We start from the raw sequence: 12,766 nt of genomic DNA, 5'->3' as shown, positions 1-12,766 counted from the left end.
AAAACTTAAAAGCTTTTAAAGTTTTTAGCACATGACCTGTTTGCAACTGAAGTTCAGATTTTGACAAAATTGCTTCTTCTAAACAGAATTCCACCAAAAATTGACTACATCACCGAAATGCCATCAGCTTGCAGTGTAATCCGCACCTTCGAGCCTTTTATGCTACAGCAGTAGCAGCATGTGGCACCTCCTCACATTAGACACAAATGTCCCATTACTGTGAGAGATTCCCTTCTACTAAATAGCTGTTTCCCTTAGAAGTTTCCTTTTTTCCTTAAAAAAATCATTTATTTTGAAAATCTGTGCTTCAAATTGTAGTCACTCAGACCTAAATATCCCTGATTTTCAGTAGACTACAGTTTTCAAAATGACACCAAAATCAGCACTACTTTAAAATCTTTATTAGCATTCCTACCTATTTTACAAGCCTAACCATTAGTAATGTTTTTACATGGAAAAGCTATGCTAGCATAAGCCAATGGATGACTCTTAATAATTACACTAGTATAAATCTCCCCATGGAATCTATTCATCCAGTATGGCTCTTTTATGGATCTTCTAGGAGTGTACACGCAAAGAAATTGCACCTGTCTAGTTGTAGTGCTAAAAACTTTCTAGCAGAAAAGTTTCATTAAGTCAAATCCTATAAATTCACTCTTGTACAGAGAAGATAAGTATGAGAAAAGTACACCAATAACATAGTACCATGTCCTCTTTTAAAGAAGATTGTAACATAAACCTGGAACGTCCATAGAAGCAGATTAGACTACAAGGAGTCCAGCAGCTTATTTGGAAATGCCTACAAAAAAGTGGAACTTAGACAGCATTTAAGATTTTGCATTTTATCACAGTCAGCATTTCTATACAGGAATGTAACTTTCCAGTTAGTTCTGCCATCCCCACTTTTCCCACTCACAAAATCCGTGGTGAGAATGCTCAGCAATAGCAAGAAAAATCAGATCATGTCAATGCATTTTCAGAGTAAAGGCAGTAATTCAGGGGAAGACAGACACTTAAGCGTGGCCGATGGCTGGGGATAGCCTGATGTACCCATACAAAAAGGCTGGACAGCATTCCCACAATCTTGAACAGCCAGATGAAACTATAAACCTATGGAGTATCATTTTATGTCTGGCATTACACAGTGCCCCGCTGATCTTCCTTCCTCTGCCTATGCCAACCTTGGTTTTGCCAGGATAATAATTTCCCAGGTATTTGAACATTCTTTGCTTGATCCAAAGATAATAGTATTTGGAAAAAAAAGAGCAGAGATCATCCCCTCTTTTTTTTCATATTCATAAACAGGAAGTGTGTCTGATGTATTGTCTTGCTTAGATAATAGAAAATATGTGCATTTTTCCATTTTCTTTCTAGAAACACAAGTTTACTATCTGCCAGAATGCTGCATTTTATACAAAGTCTAATAAAAAGTTGATTTTTTTTCTTTTTTTTTTTTAATGTGAAGGTTATTTTAAGATATTTTTCTGAAGAGAAACTGTATCTTTAGCTACCCAGCCTGCTGTTTGTTGGGGAGGTGCAGCGCATTTTTCAGAACGACATGGTAAGCATGACTTAAAACCAGAAAACTTCTCAGAAAACAGCGAGTTTATTTGGAGAAAGGGCCCCACTTAGCTCCTTTAGCCCCATCTCCCAGTTTAGCAGGGTTGTCATCTAAAAAGGCCAAAACACCAACACTAATTTTTACTGCCACCACCAGGGTTTAGACTTCCAGTTGCATTCATTTTATTAGGAACTGGGTGATCAAATTCCTTGGGCAGCGTGGGATATTCTGAAAGCAACGTTTTCACTGAATTATAACGAGAATAAAAATCCCAGTTGGTGAAAGTAAAATACTTGTAAAGAACATGTCACCTCCTCAGCTGCTGTGGTTGGTTGAAACGGTCTTTAAGAGCTCGCTTCCGCAGCCAGTTAACAAAACGACACCTTCAGCACACGATTCACAGAAGTCTGTGCTGGTGCTGAAGTCTATGGTTCAACTTCTGCCAACCACCTGCTAGAGCGTTTTTTTTCCACAAGAACTCTCTGATTGTTAGGTTTGTTAGTCTAGGGGCAAATTTATGACCCAGGGCCTTCATTATGCAGCACTGTTCAACAAGTTTCATTTTTTAAGGTTAAAGCTAATAGTCAGAGAACTGAACCACAAGACAGACTAGGATCAGGTCCTAAACACTGATGTTTTCATTTAGTTTCCACAAAACAAGGCTTAGCTCTGGCAAAAATCTCTTTCTTCTGCAGCTGTTAAAGCAGTGTGTAGGACAGAGGTCTTATCTCTACATCACAGATAGAGAAATGGAGGCAGAGATGCTCAATGACCTGTCTGAAGTCATATAGGAAGCAGAAGATCCACATTCCAGTTTTCTCCTAGAGCTCAAATAGAATCTAACAGTGTTTAAAGTCTTTGGAATATCACAAATATGCAGATGAAATGGTCAGATTGCATTAAGAACTGAACAAGCACTGGGAGAGAGTGTCCTTGTCCTGAAACACAAGGCTCCAAACAAATAGAGAGGAAAGGGGGAAACAGGAAGATAAAATGGGGGACAGAGAGAGGGAGAATTGGTCAACAGGAGACAGGAAACAGAAAAGAACCTCCTCTATCCACTGCTTCATCAAAATGGAAGCAATCCAGTCTGAGACCCATCTGACTCCCTAAGGATGAGTCAAGAAAGAAAGAAAAAAAAGAAAAAAACCCACAAAACTCTCTGAAACAACAGACAGTCCAAAAAATCCCCACCAAACACCACTCTAAACGAGAGCCTCAACAGAGCCCTCACTAGGGATGGTGTGAACAGTGCAGCCGTCCCAGCAACAGGGTGGACCTCCCACACGTGACGTGCTGCAGAGCTTACAAACGCTCCACAAGGCTATCAAGAGACTACAAATCACGATGCCAGCAAGGCTCAGCCCGACAGGAGTAAGCCCCCCAACATGCCATTAACGGTATGAAATTAGAACACGAGCCTTGATTTATGGAAGCTGGATGATTCCATGTCACTCACTCACTGTAAATCGATTAGGAGACAGTGAGGTCCTATTAGAGAGATGTCATATTCATGCAGTATTTATTGCCTGATCTCACACAAGCATGCAGAGAGACCATTAATTGGGATCAGCCTTCCCAGGGACAAGAAGCCCCCTGTGCGATGGAGTCACCCCAACTCCTGAACAGGGGGATGGGTCACATGGAAGACATGCGCACCAAGGTGGGACCTACAGACAGGAGGACTTGGGTAACACAAGACACTTCAGATCTCACTGGTAATTAGCGACAAGGTTCTAATTGCCTTCAGTAGGCTTTGAATCAGGCTGAGTGGGTAGATAGCTGGCAGTTCCCCAGAGCCAAAAACCTGAAATAGTCACTGTAAGGTGGATTCACAGCATGGGTAGTACATTTCTGCTTATGGGGAGAAGCATTTCAAACCCTCCCGCATCTCCCATGTGTTCTACCTATTTACTGATGTGCACGAGGACCAAGACAAGCTGCACAGGGTTTTTCATCTTCAAAGAATTTTGCAAGCCTGCATCTCTTTGCCACTGCTACAGAAGGATAATTACCGTAAAGCAGACAGCATGGATTTGTTTAAGTGAGAGAAGATTCTCGGTCTAATTTTAGGGATTTGAACAGAAGGCGACACTCCAGCTGGGAGAAGATTTCCACCGAAAAGAATTTTTTGATGAAAACCAGAGGGCGAGTGGGGAGTTTCACAACATTACTTCCCTCCTTTTCCTAACCTGCTCAGTGAAATACACATGGGACACCCATTGGTAACAGCCATTGGCACTGAGGGAACTGTGATGGTCCCTGCAAAGGCTGTCAGCAGAATCTGAACCAGAGACCTTCTGGAACAAACAAGATCTCTACCAAGGAGTTTAAAAGGAATCTATTGGGCTAGTCAGTACAGTGAGACAGAAAACACTTTGCGAGTTGTTTACACGAGTGGGTCAACATGGTGGCCTCAAAGAAGGGGACACTTTGGGATACTGAACACAACCTTAGCACCTCCACAATTCCCTTCCTATTTGTGTATAGCCCAGTGCAGTGCAGCTGGGAGCTGCTGTTGGCTGAACCTGAGGCGAAAAGAAAAGGTCCTCAACCTCCTGAAATACGTACCCTTCCCCTCCTCCAAAGGAACAAGACTAAGAGAATCTACCTGAGATTTTTGACCAGGGTTTTGTTTGGTTTTATTTGTTTTTTTTTAATGGAAGGCAGGTATTTGGCAGAAATTTCCACTTAGTAAAAAATGCAATTTTCTGAGAAAAAGAGTTAAAAAGCAGGGTGGATTTGATCAGTCTTAGTTCTAATTCACCTGCCCCACAAATAATGAGACATTTCCTCCCTTTAAGGACAACAAAAATGTAGAAAATTATCTAGCCAAGGCAGGACATTTATTCATTTAAAATCACAAAAGTCAGATCTCTCTGGAATGCACATTTAAACTACAAAAAAAAAAAAAAAAATCACTGAAGGTTTGCAAAATATTTCAAAACTCAGAGTTACTCTTAGAATTAATCTTCTAGGAATAACTAAGCTAGCAGGAAATGCACAGAGGAAAGGCCGGACAGAATTCTCCCCCTCCTTTTATACATACTGCAGCAACACCCCCCCCTTGTGCTCTGTTCTCCCTCTCCCTGGAATGCACACCGAGAAGAAACGAGACAATGGACCTGGGGCTAATGTCCCTTGGTGCCCATCCAGCCCTGTTCCAACTCAAAAAAAAAAAAAGAACTCAAGTTGCTCAAGAAACCCAAACGAGTATTTATAACTTCCTGACAGACTGGATTGCATGAAGCTTTAAGATCACTGTAAAGTCTGCCTTCCCTCCTTTCTCTCCCTCTCTCCTTCTAGGCAATAAAACTTGTCACTCTTCAGGGACACCCATTTCTCCCCCAGATCCAGAATCAGTGTCTGCTATCTGAAGACACCCCTCACTTTTAATACCACCTTGTTGTCAGCATCTCAAGCCTTCAGATCCCTCTCTCCCCTCCCATGGCCAGGTCATGGCTCCATTCCATTAGCGAGTGTTTCTTGAGCAGCCCTGATTCAGAAGAGAATGGAAGGCACAAGAGGAAAGCCTTCCAAGTGGTAGGTTTCAGTGATAGAATAAGCATGAATCCTGGCAAAAGCCATGGTGGAACTGCCAAGAAATTCTATATGATGCAGGTGCAAATAGTTTTTTTTTTTTTTAATTCAGACTCATTAAAATATGTATTTTGCAAAACGAATTAAATTAAAACATCTGGGAACTAGGGGAAAAGGCTAGGGGCTGGAGAGGAGAACAGGGCTGAGCATGTGCATGCACACACACACACACCCCACACACACAATTACTTTGTTTCCAGTTAGAAAGTGGATTTGAAGGCCCCGGACTTCATCAGGATCCGTAATTGTGGGAAAGTAACCTGAAGATGCCAAACAACAGGAAATTACCAGAAGAATCTGTCAGCACAATCAGCTGCTATTTTCATTGTTCTTTGGCAAATTTATACACAGTCGGGAACACCTGGGCTGGCACGCAGCCCGGGTTTGACTAATTGCCAGGGGAGAGGAGCAGTCATTTGTCTTCGGTGGGGTTTCCTACGCTCGCTCCTCAAAACATGTGGTTTCACTTTTCCCCTCTCTCTGCAGGAAATGGCAGGACAGTGAAACGCAGAATAAATGAGTTCGATTCCAAGAGGTTGCCTCCTCAGAGGCCACTCCAAAAATAACTGTCTTGTGAGAGGCTGTTAATAACCAAGATTCTATATACTGTCTTCAGCAAACAACATTTCAAAGGCACAGTGTTCCTTTTCTCCCCAGACCCTATGTACATTAAAAACATTGTGGGGGAAAGAAAAGGAAGGGAGGGAGAGAAGGAAGAACCTCGGCGGTTAAGAGTTCTGTGTATTTTTGTGGAGCGTTCACACTCCTCAAACTGCCTTGCAAAATCCAACGCACCTCAAGGAAGCTCCTTCAGGGCTGAGCAAAATACTGCTACGTTTTCCAACATTATTTCAGGATGAGCAAGCAAGTCTTTGTTAAAGAGCTCTGTCAATCTCTGTGGTCATTTGTTGAGACATTCCCCTTAATTTTATGTTAAGCATGTTTCTCTCTCCATCTTACGCCCTCCATACTCTTTGAGAACTTGACATACCTGACCTCAGGGGGATCATGCCAACTCACAACGGACAATTGTTCATTCCTAAGAAATTCAGGCACAATCCCACCAGCAGCTACCACTATGGAGTTAGTCTTTTGATTACACCCAATAACAAGGGATATTCTAAGGTTCGTAAAAGCAAGGCCATAGTTCCTAGGCATTGCATTTCAAGGATCCATTTCTAACTCGCTAACTATTTGAAACAGGTATTTGGTGCATGTGTGTTATATTAAAAAAGCAAGTCCCTTTCCAAATGCAAGTTTTGAAACAGATTTTAAAGCTATGTGACAGACAACAGAAGAGTCCCAGCAATCACCTGCATTATAGCTTTATCTCTGCCGAGACGTTGTTTTTGACATTGTAAGACTGCACTTTAAAAGATCACCTCTTTACAAGAACCACCTGTCTAAAGCGACAGCTTTTTCCTTTAACCTCAGAACATATTTTTAAGGTTAACATACCACTAAAAAAAAAAAATAAAAATTTGCCCCCTCCTTCCATTACCACCGATTCTTAGCAAATCCAGGCTGTGATGTCCCCTCCACATAGTAAAAGCATGTTTTATGTATTTCTCTTTTAAACTTGGGGTACTTTCTAATTTAAATTGCATAGTATTTTACCATTTTGGATGGTGTTATGTCACAGCAGCAGCATGTTTTGTATTGAAGTGTATATCTGCATTTGGTATATTTTCACCTGCATCTTGTCCAAATCCTACAATGATTTAGCATCTTGGCACTCTGACAGCAAAGAATCAACTTCAAAAAAAAAAAAAAAGCCAACCCCAAACCCTAAAAAAACCATTTAAAACATACAGCAGATGATCATTAGGTTGGGTGAAAGAGCTAAAGGAACATTTGGGTTTCATTTGGTTTCAGTTGCAGACTCCTTAGCAGGGTAGAACTAAACTGTAATTCTAAACTGACCCACCTTTTCTTTCCTTTCCTCAACAAAAGGTGAAAAATGTGATAGAACATTTTACAATATGCAGCACATCGGTTATACTGCAGCACTGATAGAGTTCAGACTTGGCTTATTTTCTCTACGGCTGAGATGTTTTGACATGTTTATTTGTTTAATTTGTTTATTTTGACTAGCTCTGATTATAATTGGCAGCAATGAGCAGAATTAACATTAGACAGTGTCTTAGACTTGTCGGTTACAATAATGCAAAAGGCATGTGAAGACAAATTCTCCAAAGAAGTGACAATAGCTAGAGTTTGGTTCAGCTGCATGGTGGTTTTGCTAATGCACAGAGAACAAGTGGCAGAACAGTACCGGAACTACACGTTTCCCACTGATTTCAATGACACAGGAACAGACACTTAAACAGTTGAAAACACATCATCTCTTAAAATCACAAAATTTCTTGCTAGTTACTCAGAAAGCAACAATCTAACCCATACTGATATAAATGGAATATCCTCCAAATCAACAGGTTTTGAATCAGAACCTTGACATGGATATCACAGTATATGCAAAGTGCATTTACCCTTAGATGCAAGGCACACTTGCACTCACTTGAGTGTTACTGCTGGTAAAGAGAGGGCTCATCATCTTTCAGAACCAGAGCCTTTGCTTCTTCTTTGGAGTTCATTCATGTCAGGCAATGAAAACTCTCATCGACTTCACTTTGCTAAGACCTTCGTCACCATTGTTACGTTTTGCACTAGACCAATGCTGTTTAGAGTAACAGACTTTTCTAGGTTTGCCTTGGGTGTTTTGTTCTTAATTGTAGTCACACAAACATAACAAGAGATAGGAAGCAGGGAGGAATCTATTCAAGACAGGCACTGTAAAGCATTTTCAAGCCATAGTAATCCAAATGTTTTGCTTCAATTCAGTTTTAAACAGCATGTATTTAAACTGACAAAAACAAGAATATTTTCTGAGCTGCTGAATCCTTCACACAGGCTACTCTGCCATGATATTGCAGCCCATATGTTCCACAATATCACACTTCCCAGCGCTACCTAGGTAAACGATAATGCTAACAAATCCCCTTCTGTGCATGTAGACAATACAGCACGTGGGTGATAAATCTGGACCCTATTGACAGAGCTTACTTTCCATATCTTAAGGTGCTCTGCATAGGTGTAGACACCTTATCCCCTGTAAGTTTGTCTCCTGCTCACTACCCCAAATCACAGTTTCAGGCCTCAAGTCATGGTCACATTTTAGCATCAGAAGAAATAAAAATGCAAATCCTGTCATCAGAACACTGCACTGATACACTACAGAGCAACTAAAGCATTCCCTGAACTACTGAACCTTAAAACACCATCCTTAACCTCTACTAGTTAAAGACCAAGACCAAATATTCAATCCAGACCTTTCCTATGATACCAAAAAAACCCCACAGACTCCAGCTGCAAAATCTAGATTCTAACACATATTTCCAAGAGCCTGACATTTTTTAATTCAGAGTCCACCCATCTTTACAGTGCAATAGGTATCCAGGCCAGATGGCAATTTCTGCCTCCTTCTCAAAAGGAACATTCAGATCTGAGATCATTAGAGATAAAGTTATGACACTTCACCTGCAAATCCCAGAGAATTTTAAAAGGGGAGGGAAAAGAAAATAAACTCAGTTTTTCAAGATAAGAATCTGAGGTACAAAGGAAAAAAAAATGATGTCCAACATAAGAAAGGACCATAGAATTCAATTGTATATTTCTTAGTTTTTATTAGATGATTCTTTTTCTTTTCCTAGAAGTACGCATTACCACTAGGCAAGCTTGCTGATGCCTAGTGGTAATACAAAGCCTAGTGGTGAATACAACTATAAAGGACAACTAGTAGTCAAGTAACCAAGCTGGTTAAATTTTAAGAAGTCAAGCTATGTTCCAAAGAATGTGGTAATTGCATGGACAAGATAAAGCAAATGAAAGCTTTAAGTAAGTGACCAGGTTATATCTGTATTTGTCATATACAAACAGTCCGCGAGTTGGACTAGATGATCTCTAGAGGTCCCTTCCAACTCTGATAATTCTGTGATTCTGTGATATTAATAGAGAGGTAGTTTTTATGCAAAACCGCTCCAAGAAAAGGAAATCATCTACGTATTCCAACACTAATTATCCAGGAAAAGCAAAGATGCTGCTTTACTCGTATTTGCAACAAAATATTTCCTCAGTGTGCAGCATGTCACATTATTAAGTGTGAGACCATGTGCGTGGCAGTTAAGGTTCTCACATTCACACCAAGTGCTAGGGAGAGTTCACCACATTGAAAAGGTTTGCTTTTGATACCTTTGCTCACTTGCTTTGTATCTTTTAATTATTTAAAAGTGATTTGAACATGCATCCCCTCCGGCAAGCCCTATCTTCAGTTTTGAGGTCTCTCCAACAATTGTTGAAAATGCCAATACCTGGAACTACACTAAAGCAGAGTGCGTGGCTGTGCTCGTTTATGTGGACTTACTCTCAGAGTCAGTGCAATGGCAGTTGCAGCAGAAGGCAGCAGACCAGAATATAACCAAAAACTAAAATCAAAGCACATTAGACTCAAAAGCCCAAAACTGCAAAAATGTCCTTCTTTTTTCTTTTTTTTTTTTTTAATGAAATCGTATGCATTTGGAGTAAAAGAAAAAAAAATGTAATTAAAGCTTATCAAAATTTTTGTGTATTTTTATGATAGTCACATTCTTCTTGCAGAAATTCTTGTGCCGAATGGTCAGCTTGTTAGATATTACGTACAAAATGTACTTTACAGAAAAAAACAAACAAACAAACTTTTGCATATAATTCACCAGTTTAAATGGAATTTAATTAGTGCGTAGTTCTCAGGGCAGTTCTTTGCACTGGGGGCAGTTTCATCGTAAGAGTGAAACTGAACACTTCAATTATGAAGTCAATATTGCATCATTTGCACTGCATTGATACTATCACTGCATTTATCGATCACAAAAGGAGTTGCTCCTCTCTTGGAGCATAATGCCTGTGGTACTTACATAGGGCAGAGATCACAAACACAGTGAATGCAGCAAAAAGAACATGAGAACCAAAATTTGTTCTTAAAAATAAAATCAACAAAAATCATCAAACTTGGACAAGTAAACACATTGTAGAATTTGAAGACGAGTACAGTGAAATAATTCATCCTGGAAAATTATTTGCCTAGCTCTGCTATTTGCCCAGGAGCACACTGTCAATGCTTACATAGCAAAGAAATCTAACTGGCTTCAAACAAGATAGAAAACTTATTTTATTGATTTCAAAGAACACATTGGGTTACAGTGTTTAATAGTGAATAGCATCACAATGAAAAACTGTGCAATTACATGGCAGATAGGTTTGTTATGCAACAATTATCACTAGTTCATATAACTGGAAGGTAAACTATATTAGAAAACAAGACACTATTATCTGCTTGATCTCATACCTAATACACTTTACTAGAACCCCAACAGAAGACATGTATATTTATGACAAGATCATGCTCAGTCATAAAGTTAATGTAACTATAGAGTTTCAGAGTGTATAGTCACCATGAACCTCCACTCATTTCAGCATATGTACAAACACCGCAGGGACAGTGTAACGGTAATGGTGGAAACCATCTGTTAAGAGCCCTGAAGGCACAGTATTTTTCTTTAGGTGTAGAGGAGGCAGCTTCCCTTACTCAGCCTGTGAACAGAACTATCTTTTTCTGAAAGCATTATATCTAAGGCAGAAAAGCCAAGGAAACCATGTCCCTCCATTCCCAGATCTCCAGCAGAAGCTCTGCAGAGACTGACACTGAAGCAGACATGCCATCCACACAGGTCGAGACTGAGCCCTGCCAAAGCATCTCCTACACAAGCACAGCAACTTCTGCACACTATGTTTGTGATTGAAAACACAGCTAAAGATTCTCAGTGCCTCATATATCAGTTGCCTGACATAAACAGATCTGCCTCATTTGAAGGTTTCTCTATCCTTGTTTTGAATATTAAGCCTTTTTAAGGTCTCAGATTCAGTACCTATAATCAAGGGTTACTGCTGAAAATCTTGGCCTGTGGTCTCTGGCTAGGGTCTAACCATTGCTACCAAAAGACTTGAGAGTCCCTCACAAAATCTGTGACTTCTACAGTCCCCCAGAGGACCGATTTAATCAAGTAACTGACATTCTAATATCAAGACAATTCATGTGTAAGTGGATATCCAGTTAGGACCACTATGTGAGCAAAACCATCTATAGCTTGCTCATCTGCCCGTCAGTAGGACTCTTCTGAATAAGGTGAGCAGGTTTTGGCCTCATGGTGAAGAACAAGATCACCAGCTGTGTGCATTCAGTTTAAATATTCAGCCAATCTTTCAGTGAAGATTCATTTGTCATGTCCCTTGGCACTTTCTAGTCTAATTATTCAAGGCTATACATCCTCCCCCTTCCCCCACCAGTTTATTGTTTTTAAAGTGATAGCATACAGCTCAATCTAAATAAAGAAAAATTACAAGATGATCTCAGTTGCAAATAATTGCAGAAATAGGCAGAATTTTCCATTTCTAGCCTGCACCTCTGTAGATCAAGGGATAAGAGGTAACGGCCTCAGGCCTACACAGAAGATGTATTGCACAGACAGCTTTTGCTCTCTAGCAGACAGTGCTGACGTCCACCTGAAGACAAAATTGGGAACACCCTGTTGGCTCTCGTGACAGAACAGCTTGGAAGATGTACATGCCTCCCTTCCAGGGCAGTTGCAGGAAAGGTATTTCTCACATTGTTCATGCTTTTGATTCTCAAATATACACTATGTTATTTTGCCACTCCACAGCATCTTTCAGCAAGCTATGCTTTTAAACTGCCTTCACATATGACTTTCTAAAAAACCAAGCAAACAAAGAAACAAACCCCCCAGCATCCGCTCAGTCATCTTACGCATACAGCAACATTATGGTCCAGGATTTCTACAGATTTTTCACAAAAATGAGTCATAAGCATCCCCATTTTACAGGTGAGAAATTGAGGCTGGACAAAGAGACAGGTGAGCAAAGAGACATCCCCCAAGGTCATATCTTAAATTGTTGATGAGTTGTAAATGCATCCTTGACAGTCCTTTCCAAACAATTCTACATGTGCAAAGGGGATAAAATACCTATAAGAAAATTTGTTCTACTGGTGAGCTTCCCAGGGGGGTTTGAATGACAGAGCGTACAACACCTTGACAGTGTCTATTTAAACAAAGGAAGCACATCGTACATGTCTCAGACATTCCTCCATAGAGTTCAAGGCAGCAAAGGTCACTGTATACTATACCTTTAAATAAAGTAACCAAGATAAAGGGGAGAAACCTAAACTAGAGACTGCCAGTTGTGACACGAGAGGGCTCTGTAGGTAGCTGTCTGTTGCCATCTCGTGGACAAAAAATATATGCCAAAATCAGAGTGGTAACTAAAGGTCTAGAGTCCCCTTCTCGAGAAAATTCAGTATCTTTCCTTTTGGATTATCTCTGAACTCCTATTTCACTATGTTATCAGCTGCTTTTTGTTTGCTTTTAAGATAAAGAGAATTTTTTCTTGTTGACTGAAAAATCCAGTGAAAGGACAGCTTGGATCAAATCTAGAGTTCCTTTAATTGGTTTAAAAGACAGGCTGAGAAGAAGAAGGGGGAGGGATGAAAGAGAAGGG

The sequence above is a fragment of the Vanellus vanellus genome, assembly GCF_965231255.1.
Source record: "Vanellus vanellus genome assembly, chromosome: 26".
Lineage (NCBI taxonomy): Eukaryota > Metazoa > Chordata > Aves > Charadriiformes > Charadriidae > Vanellus > Vanellus vanellus.
Note: the sequence above shows the minus strand (reverse complement) of the source record.